The sequence below is a fragment of the Carcharodon carcharias genome, chromosome 16 (genome assembly GCF_017639515.1).
Source record: "Carcharodon carcharias isolate sCarCar2 chromosome 16, sCarCar2.pri, whole genome shotgun sequence".
NCBI classification, from domain to species: Eukaryota; Metazoa; Chordata; class Chondrichthyes; order Lamniformes; family Lamnidae; genus Carcharodon; species Carcharodon carcharias.
The window spans coordinates 38,882,310-38,895,354 of NC_054482.1; the positions used below are offsets into that span (position 1 = coordinate 38,882,310).

At 45.2% G+C, this 13,045-nt stretch overlaps 1 protein-coding gene across 1 annotated transcript in view; it reads right to left on the reverse strand.

The window, feature by feature from the left end:
• LOC121288789 (uncharacterized protein KIAA0040) overlaps nucleotides 1-11,566 on the reverse strand; it is a 32,611-nt gene extending 21,045 nt beyond the window's left edge. Inside the window, exon 1 of the mRNA XM_041207518.1 lies at nucleotides 11,466-11,566. The gene's annotated coding sequence lies outside the window, so the exon portion shown is untranslated. The remainder of the gene's footprint in view (nucleotides 1-11,465) is intronic.
• Between the last annotated feature and the right edge of the window lie 1,479 nt (nucleotides 11,567-13,045).

Consider the following 13,045-nt stretch of genomic DNA (forward strand, 5'->3'; position numbering starts at 1 on the left):
ACACAACCACATTCTTGCTTACACTGCCTCTCTCTCTCTCTCTCATACACACACACACACACACTGACACACACTCTCTCTCTCACGCAAACGCTCTCAAACACACTGTCTCTCTCTCTATCATGCACACATACACTCACACACACACTGTCTCTCTCACACTCTCTCTCTCACACACACACTATCATACACACTCTATCACACACTCTCACACACACTGTCTCTCTCTCTCACACACACACACAGTCACACTCTCACACACAGTCTCTCTGACACACACTCAAACTGTCACACAGTCACTCTCTAACACACACACTCACTCTCTTACACATACTGTCTCTCACACATGCATACTCACACTCTCACAGACATTGTCTCTCATATTCACTCTCTCTCACACTCACTGTCACACACACTGTCTCTCTCTCTCTATCATGCACACGTACTGTCACACATACTGTCTCTCTAACACTCTCTCACACACACACTCTCATACACACTCTATCATACACACACTCTCACACACATTGTCTCTCTCTCACACACACACAGTCACACTCTCACACACACTCTCTCTCTGACACACACACTCAAACTGTCACACAGTCACTCTCTTTAATACACACACTCACTCTCTTACACACATTGTCTCTCACACATGCATACTCACACTCTCACAGACATTGTCTCTCATATTCACTCTCTCTCACACTCACTGTCATACACACTGTCTCTCTCACACACTCATATTCTCACTCATGCTGTCTCTATCTCTCACACACACTCACACTCACACACGCTCACACACAAACACATGCTCTGACAAGCGTTGTCTCTCTCTCTCTCATATTCGCTCTCTCTTACACACACTCACAGTCTCACACACACACTGTCTCCCTCTCTCACACTCACACAAACACCCACACTCTGCTACACATTGTCTCTCTCTGTCATATTCACTCTCTCTCTTAAACACACACATTCATATTCTCACACACACTCTCTCTCTCACACACACTGTCTCTCTCTCATATTCATTTTCTCTCACACACACACACTCACCCTCACACACTGTCTCTCTCTCTCATACACATACACTCACACTCTCACACACACTGTCTCTCTCTCTCATATTCACTCTCTCTCTCACACACACAATCACATTCTCACACACACTGTCTCTCTCTCTCACACACACACACACACTCACACACACTGTCTCTCTCACACCCACACACACCCATCACACACTGTCTCTCTCACACACACAGTCACCCTCACACAGACTGTCTCTCCCTTACACATGCACACTCTCACTCATACACATTGTCTCCCTCTCATATTCACTCTCATACACACACACTCACACTCTCACACACACTGTCTCTCTCCCTCTCACACTCAGGCTTTCTCAAACACATATTTTTGCACTCACACTCGCTTCTCAGAAACACTTCTTCTCACTCAGGCACACACTCTTTCTCACACACTCCTTCTCACTTGCACTCTCTCTCTCACTCACACTTTCACACACACACACACACACACACTGTCACACACTCTCTCAGACTCACACTCTCTCACCCACATCCTTTCTCACTCATACTCACACTCTGACTCACACTCGCATTCTCACTCTCTCACATGCTCCTCACTCACACACACTCTCTCTTTCACACTCACACCCTCTCTCCCTCACACTCTCTTGTACTCACAAACTCTCCCTTACACACACTTCTCACTCACACTCTCTCTCACATTCACACACTCTTTCCCTGTCTCACACTCACGCAAACTTTCACACATACTCTCACTCACAATCACATTCTCTCTCACACAATCTCTCACTCACACTTGCACACACACACACACGCACATTCACATACAATCTCTCTTGCTCTTTCTCACACAAACACTTCTTCTCACTCACACCAACACTCACTCTCACACATGCACAGACACACACACATTCACACTCTCACACACATTGTCTCTCTCTCTCACACACACACACAGGCACTCAAACTCTCACACATACTCTCACTCACAATCACACTCTCTCTCACACATTTGCACACACACACACTCACATTCACACACACTCTCTCTCGCTCACACACACTTCTCACTCATATCAACACACTCTCACACACACACAGACACACACAGACACACACTCACACACACTGTCTCTTTCTCATACACATACACTCACACTCTCACACACACTGTCTCTCTCTCTCTCTCTCTCACACATACACACACTCACCCTCACACACACTGTCTCTCTCACACACACACACACCCACACTCTCACACACACTATCTCTCTCTCTCTCAGACACACAGACACTCACACTCTCACACACACACTGTCTTTCTCTCTCTCATTCTCTCTCTCTCACACTCTTACACATACTATCTCTTTCTCTCTCACACACACTCATACTCCCACACACACTGTCTCTCTCTCTCTATCATGCACACGTACTGTCACACATACTGTCTCTCTAACACTCTCTCACACACACACTCTCATACACACTCTATCATACACACACTCTCACACACATTGTCTCTCTCACACACACACAGTCACACTCTCACACACACTCTCTCTCTGACACACACACTCAAACTGTCATACAGTCACTCTCTTTAACACACACACTCACTCTCTTACACACATTGTCTCTCACACATGCATACTCACACTCTCACAGACATTGTCTCTCATATTCACTCTCTCTCACACTCACTGTCATACACACTGTCTCTCTCACACACTCATATTCTCACTCATGCTGTCTCTATCTCTCACACACACTCACACTCACACACACTCACACACAAACACATGCTCTGACAAGCGTTGTCTCTCTCTCTCTCATATTCGCTCTCTCTTACACACACTCACAGTCTCACACACACACTGTCTCCCTCTCTCACACTCACACAAACACCCACACTCTGCTACACATTGTCTCTCTCTGTCATATTCACTCTCTCTCTTAAACACACACATTCATATTCTCACACACACTGTCTCTCTCTCTCACACACACTGTCTCTCTCTCATTCATTTTCTCTCACACACACACACTCACCCTCACACACTGTCTCTCTCTCTCATACACATACACTCACACTCTCACACACACTGTCTCTCTCTCTCATATTCACTCTCTCTCTCACACACACAATCACATTCTCACACACACTGTCTCTCTCTCTCTCACACACACACACACACTCACACACACTGTCTCTCTCACACCCACACACACCCATCACACACTGTCTCTCTCACACACACAGTCACCCTCACACAGACTGTCTCTCCCTCACACATGCACACTCTCACTCATACACATTGTCTCCCTCTCATATTCACTCTCATACACACACACTCACACTCTCACACACACTGTCTCTCTCCCTCTCACACTCAGGCTTTCTCAAACACATATTTTTGCACTCACACTCGCTTCTCAGAAACACTTCTTCTCACTCAGGCACACACTCTTTCTCACACACTCCTTCTCACTTGCACTCTCTCTCTCACTCACACTTTCACACACACACACACACACACACACACATACTGTCACACACTCTCTCAGACTCACACTCTCTCACCCACATCCTTTCTCACTCATACTCACACTCTGACTCACACTCGCATTCTCACTCTCTCACATGCTCCTCACTCACACACACTCTCTCTCTCAATCACACTCACACCCTCTCTCCCTCACACTCTCTTGTACTCACAAACTCTCCCTTACACACACTTCTCACTCACACTCTCTCTCACATTCACACACTCTTTCCCTGTCTCACACTCACGCAAACTTTCACACATACTCTCACTCACAATCACATTCTCTCTCACACAATCTCTCACTCACACTTGCACACACACACACACGCACATTCACATACAATCTCTCTTGCTCTTTCTCACACAAACACTTCTTCTCACTCACACCACCACTCACTCTCACACATGCACAGACACACACACATTCACACTCTCACACACATTGTCTCTCTCTCTCACACACACACACAGGCACTCAAACTCTCACACATACTCTCACTCACAATCACACTCTCTCTCACACATTTGCACACACACACACACTCACATTCACACACACTCTCTCTCGCTCACACACACTTCTCACTCATATCAACACTCACTCTCACACACACACAGACACACACAGACACACACTCACACACACTGTCTCTTTCTCATACACATACACTCACACTCTCACACACACTGTCTCTCTCTCTCTCTCACACATACACACACTCACCCTCACACACACTGTCTCTCTCACACACACACACACCCACACTCTCACACACACTATCTCTCTCTCTCTCTCAGACACACAGACACTCACACTCTCACACACACACTGTCTTTCTCTCTCTCATTCTCTCTCTCTCACACTCTAACATACTATCTCTTTCTCTCTCACACACACTCATACTCCCACACACACTGTCTCTCTCTCATATTCACTTTCAGACATACACTCACACTCTCACAAACATTGTCTCTTTCTCACACGCACACTCACACTGTCTCTCTCTCACACACATACACACACTCACCCTCACACACACGGTCTCTCTCTCATACACATTCACTCACATTCTCACACACACTGTCTCTCTCTCACACACACACACAGACACTCACACTCTCAAACACAGTCTCTTTCTCTCTCACACACACACCCACACTCTCACACACACTCTCTCTCACACATACACACACACCCTCACACACACTGTCTCTCTCTCATACACATACACTCACACGTTCACACACGCTGTCTCTCTCTCTCACACACACAGACACTCACACTCTCTCACACACACTGTCTCTCTCTCTCATTCTCTCTCTCTCTCACACACTAACATACTATCTCTTTCTCTCTCACACACACAGACTCGTACTCTCACACACACTGTCTCTCTCTCATATTCACTTTCACACACACACTCACACTCTCAAACATTGTCTCTCTCACACACACACTCACACCCTCACACACACTGTCTCTCTCTCTCTCACACACATACACACAGTCACCCTCACACACGTTGTCTCTCTCTGTTTCTTTCATATTCACTCTCTCACGCACACACACTCACCCCCACACACACTGTGTCTCTCTCACACACACTCACACTCTCACACATACTGTCTCTCTCACACTCAGACTTTCTCACACACACACTTTTGAACTCACACTCACTTCTCAGAAACACTTCTCACTCACACACACTCCCTCTCACACAGTCCTTCTCACTCACACTCACACTTTCACATACACACACTTCCACGCTCTCTCACACACACTTTCTCACTCACACACTTGCATTCTCACTCTCTCACAAACACTCTTTTTCACTTACAATCACACTCACACTCTCTCACACACTTTCACTCACACACACTCTCTTTCAATTGCACTCACACCCTGTCACACACAATTACTCTCACACTCACAATCTCCCACGTACACCCATTCTCAAATGCTCTCTCTCCCACACATGCTCTCTCTCACCCACCGACACACACTCTTTCACACACACTCTCTCACACTCACACCTTCTCACACTCTCTCTCTTACACACACTCACATGCCCTCTCTTTCATATTCACACTCTCTCACGCACACACACAATCACACTCTCACACATGCTCTCACTCACAATCTCTCTCACTCATACTTGCACACACACACTCTCACATTCACACACACTCTCTCTCTTACACACACACTTCTCACACACACATTCTCTCACACTCATTCACAGTCTCTCTCACTCTCACAATCTCACATACATTCCTTCTCACTCACACTCACACTCTAACCCACATTCTCATTCCTTTTCACTCACACTCACTCTCATATACACACTCACACTCTCACATTGTCACATTCACACACTCTCTCACACACAGCCTTTCTCACTCACACTCAAACTCTCACTCACACACTTACACACATACATGGTCTCTCACACTCACTCTCTCACAAACACTCCTTTTCACTCACACAATCTCTCTCACATGCTCCTTCTCACTCACACTTGCACTCTTTCATACACACACTCTCTCACATTCTCACACTCTCACACACATTCTCTCTCATACTCACATTCCCTCACACTCTCTCACACACACACTCTCTCTCACACACTCACACTCTCTCCCTCTCTCTCAAGCACACGGTCTCCCTCACACACACTCATACACACTCTTTCACAGACACACTCTCACACACTCTCTCTTATACACACTCAATCTCTTTCTCACGCTCACATCTTTTCACACTCTCTCTCTTACACTCACACTCTCTCTCACACACTAACACTCTCCCTCACACATTGCCTCTCATACACACTCTCTCTCACACTCACAATCTCCCTCCCTCACACACTCACACTTACAATCTGTCTCCCTCACTCACCCTCTTCACACTCACACTCTCTCACACTCACATACTCTCTCTCTCTCTCACACGCTCCTTACTCATATTCACACTCTCTCTCACATTCACTCGCTCTCTCCCTCTCTCACAGACACTCACTCTCACACATACTCTCACTCACAATCGCACTCTTCCTCACATACTTGCACACACAGACACACACTCTCTCACATTCACACACTCTCTTTCACTCTCACACACACACTCCTTCTCGCTCATACCCATACTCACTCACATGCACAGACACACACACACGCACACCTTCTCTCACAATCATACACAGCCTCTCTCATTCACAACCACATTCTCTCACACACACTCTCTCTCTCAATCTCACATTCTCACTTGCATTCCTTCTCACTCACACTCACAGTCTCAATCACGCTCATTCACTCTCATATACACACATTCTCATAGAGTCGCTCTCACACACTCCTTCTCACTCTCAGTCACATTCACGCACTCTCTCCCCCTCTCACACACACTCACACTCGCATGCATACTCTCACTCACAATCACACTCTTTCACTCACACTTGCACACACACACTCACATTCACACACTCTCTCTCCCTCACACACACACACTCCTTCTCACTCATACCCACACACACATACATACACACACACACATGCACACACACACACATTCTGACACACTCATACAGTCTCTCCCTCACTCACAATCACACTCTCTCACGCACAATCTCCCTCTCACTCTCACAATCTCTAATACACTCCTTCTCACTCACATTCACACTCTCTCACTCACATTCCTTTTCACTCACACTCACTCTCATATACACACACTCCCTCACACACACGGAAACTCTTATATACACTCCTCACTCACACTCATTCTTACTCATACTCACATATGCTTTCTCACACTCACAAACACACACTCCCTCACATGCACCACTTCTCACACACACATTCCTTCTCACATAAGATCACACTCCTTCACTCACACTCATATTCTCTCACACATACTCCTTCTCACTCACATTCACACTGACATTCTCTCCATCACACTCCCTCATTCACTCTCCCTTTCACACTCTTTCTCACACACTCCCCCTCTCAGAGACACACACTCTCTCACATACTCACACTCACTCATCCTCACACTCACTCACAATCTTTCTCACTCACACTCCTCTCGCACACAATTTTTCTCACACACTCATACTCTCCCACACTCCTCCTCACTCAGACTCACACTGTCTCACATACACTACTTCTCAAACACATTCACACTCTCTCACTGACAATCCTTCACTCACACTCCCTCACTCAGTTCCTCACTCACTCCCTCTCACACAATCTCACTCGTACCCACTCTCTCTCACACTTACACTCTCTCACACACTCCCTCACTAACACTCCCTCACTAACACCCCCTCACTCACACTCCTCACTTTTCACCCCACCAGCCTCTGCCTTCAAAGGGTCATCCTCCTCCATTTCCGCCAACTCCAATATGATGCCACCACCAACCACGACTTCCCCTCATGTGCACCCGCCACGCCACCACCGCGCCCCCCCCCCCCAACCAACACCCCCTCCCCCCACCACACTGTCAGCATTCCATAGGGACCATTCCCTCTGTGACCTCCTGGTCCACTCCTCCATCATCCCCAACTCCTCATTCCCTTCCCACAGCAGAATCCCAGGCAATGGCAAAAGGTGCAACACCTGCCCATTTACCTCTTCCCTCACATATGAACAAGGAGCAGGAGTAGGCCACTCAGCCCCTAGATCATGGCTGAACTGATAGGAACCTCAAATCTGCATCCCGCCTACCTCCAATAACACCCTTGTTAATCAAGAATCTGTCTAGCTCTGCCTTAAAAATATTCAAAGACTCTGCTTACACCATCTTTTCAGGAAGAGAGTTCCAAAGACTCTCCACTGTCTGAGAGAGAAAAATCCTCCTCATCTCTGTTTTAAATTGGTGACCCCTTATTTTTAAACAGTGACCCCTCACTCTAGATTCTCCCACAAGAGGAAACGTCCTCTCCACATCCACCCTGTCAAGACCCCTCAGAATCTTACATGTTTCAATCAAGCTGCCTCTTACTTTTCTAAACTCTGGTGGATACAAGCCTAGTCTGTTCAGCCTTTCCTTATAAGAAAACCCACACATTCCAGGTATTAGCCTGGTAAACCGTCTCTGAACTGCTTTTAATGCATTTATATCCTTCCTTAAATAAGGTGACCAATAATATAAACAGTACTCCAAATGTGGCCTCACAACAGAAGCATAACCTCCCTACTTTTTTAATCAATTCCCCTCACAATAAATGATAACCATTTTATTAGCTTCTCTAATTACCCCTGTTGTACCAGCATACTAACCTTTTGTGATTCACGCACTAGGACACTCAAGTCCCTTTGCATCTCAGAGCTCTGCAATCTCTCACCATTTAGATAATATGCTTCTCTTTTGTTCTTCCTGCCAAAATGAACAATTTCACATTTTCCCACATTAAACCCCATTTGCCAGATCTTTGACCACTCACTTAACCTATCTAAATCTTTTTGTAGCCTCCTTATGTCCTCTTCACAACTAACTTTCCTACCTATCTTTGTGTCATCAGCAGATTTGGCAACCATCCCTTCAATTCCTTGATCCAAGTCATTACTCATATAAATGATAAACAGTTGAGGCCCCAGCACTGATCCCTGTGGCACACCGCTCCTCATATCCTGCCAACCAGAAAAGGACCCGTTTATGCCTATTCTCTGCTTCTTGTTAGGCAGCCAATTTTCTATCCATGCCAATATGTTACCCCCTACACCAGGAGCTTTTATTTTCTGCAATAGCCTTTGATGTGGCGCTTTATCAGATGCCTTCTGGAAATCTAAGTACAGTACATCCACCAGTTCCCCTTTATCCACATGTTACTTCCTCGAATAACTCCATTAAGTTGGTTAAAAATGATTTCCCTTTTACAAAACCATGTTGACTCTGCCTGACAACCTTGAGCTTATCCAAGTGCCTTGCTATTACTTCTTTAATAATAGCTTCTAACATTTTCCTATGACAGATGTTAAGCTAACTGGCCTGTAATATCCCGCTTTCTGTCTCCCTCTCTTTTTGAATAATGGAGTTACATTTGCTACTTTCCAATCTAATGGGACCTTCCCTGAATCTCGGGAGTTTTGGAAAATTAAAACCAATGCATCAACTATCTCACTGGATGAAGTCCATCAGGACTGGGGCTCTGGCCAGCTGCAGCTCCAACAGTTTACTCTGTACCACTTCTCCGGTGATTATAATTTTCCCCGAGTTCCTCCCTACCTTCCATTTCCTAGTTTATAGCTGCTTCTGGGATGTTACTTGTATCCTCTACAGTGAAAATTGAAACAAAATACCTGTTCAATTCATCTGCCATCTCCTTGTTTTCCATTATCAATTCTCCAGACTCACTTTCTATAGGACAATTGCTCAACAAAAACAGAATTACCTGGAAAAACTCAGCAGGTCTGGCAGCATCGGCGGAGAAGAAAAGAGTTGATGTTTCGAGTCCTCATGACCCTTCAGCAGAATACGGGATCATCAGGACTCGAAACGTCAAGTCTTTTCTTCTCCGCCGATGCTGCCAGACCTGCTGAGTTTTTCCAGGTAATTCTGTTTTTGTTTTGGATACCCAGCATCTGCAGTTTTTTGTTTTTAGGACAATTGCTCACTTTGTTAACTCTTTTATTTTTAAAATATTTATAGAAACTCTTGCTATCTGTTTTTATATTTCTGGCTAGCTTTCTCTCGTACTCTAATTTTTCCTCCCTTATTAATCTTTTAGTCCTTCTTTGCTGTTCCTTATTCTGTCCAGTCTTCTGACCTTCCATCTCTCTTTGTACAATTATATACTTTTTCTTTAAGTTTGACACTATCTTTAACCTTTCTAGTTAACCACGGATGGTGTATCCATCCCGTAGACTTTTTAATTACCCGTTGGAATGTATCTATTCTGTGTATTCTGAAATATCCCCTTAAATATTAGCCACTGCATCTCTATTGACCTATCCCTTAACCTAACTGACCAATTCACTTTAGCCAACTCTGCTTTCATGCCCTCATAATTGCCCTTAAATAAGTTTAAAAATACAGCAAATGTCCAAGGGCCCAAACGCTTCTTCCAGGTAAAGCAGCGCTTTACTTGCACCTCCTTCAGCTTGGTCTACTGCATTCGCTGCTCCCAATGCACTCTCCTCTACATTGGAGATACCAATCGCAGACTGGGTGACAGCTTTTTGGAACACCTTCGGTCTGTCCTGTCTCTTGCCATTTCAACACACCACCATGCTCTCTTGCCCACATGTCCATCCTTGGCCTACTGCAATGTTCCAGTGAAGCTCAATGCAAACTGGAGGAACAGCACCTCATCTTCCAACTAGGTACTATACAGCCTTCCGGAATTAATATCGAGTCCAACAACTTCAGACCATGAACTCTCTCCTCCATCCCCACCCCTTTTTAATCTAATTGTTTTTTTTCGTTTTATTTAATTTTAAATTTTTATTTAATATGTTTTAGTTATTTTTATTTATTCATTTTTTTATCCTTTACTCTCCGACCCATCCCCCTACAGGGCCATCTGTCACTTGTTCCGTGTTGTGCTTCCACAGAGTGTTGACCCTAATATTACATTCACACATTCTGCTTTCTTCCCTTTGTGCCACTATCAGCACCTTCTTCAGCCCTCACCACTACCATTAACATTCCCTGTGTCTTGTGTCCATGACATCTTTATCAATCTCTCCTTAGCTCCCACCTATCGCTGACCTTCTATCCAGCTTCACCTGCTCCACAGATGCTGTCAGACCTGCTGAGTTTTCTGACATATTTCAGGTTTTCAGCATCCATGGTATTTTGCTTTCATTTAAGCTTTCTCCTTATTCTATCAGTGATTATTGTAAATATGTAGTTACTCACACAATGGAAATATCTTCCCCATTTATTTTCCAGAACACCTAATAACTTCCATTTTTGTCACCATTGTAGTTTTCATGATGTTTCCTATGAGTGATCTTTCTCTCTCTCTCTCTCTCTCTTTCTCAGTAAGAACAGGAAATCCCCTGTTCGAAATGCCAGTCCCTTTGTGACTCACTGCAATGGGCTGTGAGCCAGAATCTCTAACTGTGTTCATTATCAGGCAATTAAATCAGGTGCCACACCTCACAGTCCTACCTACAGGCCCTGAGCTGGCTATGTGACATCCAATGCAATTTAACAAGTGTTCAGGCGCCTCTGTGGAATAGGCAGCAGTTTAAGGTGGGAGGGGAACAACACAGACAGGCTCTGAGGAAGGGTTGTATGGACTTGAAACATTAACTCTGTTTCTCTCTCCACAGATGCAGCCAGACCTGCTGAGTTTTTCCAGCATTTTCGGTTTTAATTTCAGATTTCCAGCGTCCACAGTATTTTGCTTTTATTTTAGCACAGGAAGGGGGTTGTTATACGGGGGTCCAATAATGAGAGAGATAGGTGGTATCCTCTGAGGTCACCAGCCACAGTTCTGAAGAGTGTGCCGCTAGCCAGTTACCAGCATAAGGAACATCACAACGCACTGGAAAGCAATTTGGAAAGGAAGAGGAAAGATTGAGTTAGAAACATAGAAACTAAGAGCAGGAGTAGGCTATTTGGCCCTTCAAGCCTGTTCCACCATTCATTATGATCATGGCTGATCATCCAACTCAATAGTCTGCTCCCGCTTTATCCCTATACCCTTTGATCCCTTTCACCCCAAGAGCTATATCTAACTTCTTCTTGAAAACATACAATGTTTTGGTCTCAGCTACTTTCTGTGGTAACGAATTCCACAGGCTCACCACTCTCTGGGTGAAGAAATTTCTCCTTATCTCAGTCCTAAATGGTCTACCCCATATCCTCAGACTGTGACCCCTGGTTCTGGACTCCCCCACCATCTGGAACATCCTTCCTGCATCTACCCTGTCTAGTCCTTTTAGAATTTTATAGGTTTCTATGAGATCCCCCCTTCATTCTTCTGAACTCCAGCGGATATAATCCTAATTGACTCAATCTCTCCTCATATGTCAGTCCCGCCATCCCAGGAATCAGTCAGGTAAACCTTTGCTGCACCCCCTCTATAGCAAGTACATCCTTCCTCAGATAAGGAGACCAAAACTGCACACAATATTCCAGGTGTGGTCTCACCAATGCCCTGTACAATTGCAGCAAGACTTCCCTGTTCCTATACTCGAATCCTATGTTGGCTATGAAGGCCAACATACCATTTGCCTTCTTTACCGCCTGCTGCACCTGCATGCTTACCTTCAGCGACTGGTGTACAAGGACACCCAGGTCTCGTTGCACATCCCCCTCTCTCAATTTATAGCCGTTCAGATAATAATCTGCCTTCCTGTTTTTGCTACCAAAATGGATAACCTCGCATTTATCCACATTATACTGCATCTGCCATGCAGTTGCCCAATCACTCAGCTTGTCCAAATCACACTGAAGCATCTCTGCATCCTCCTCACAGCTCACCCTCC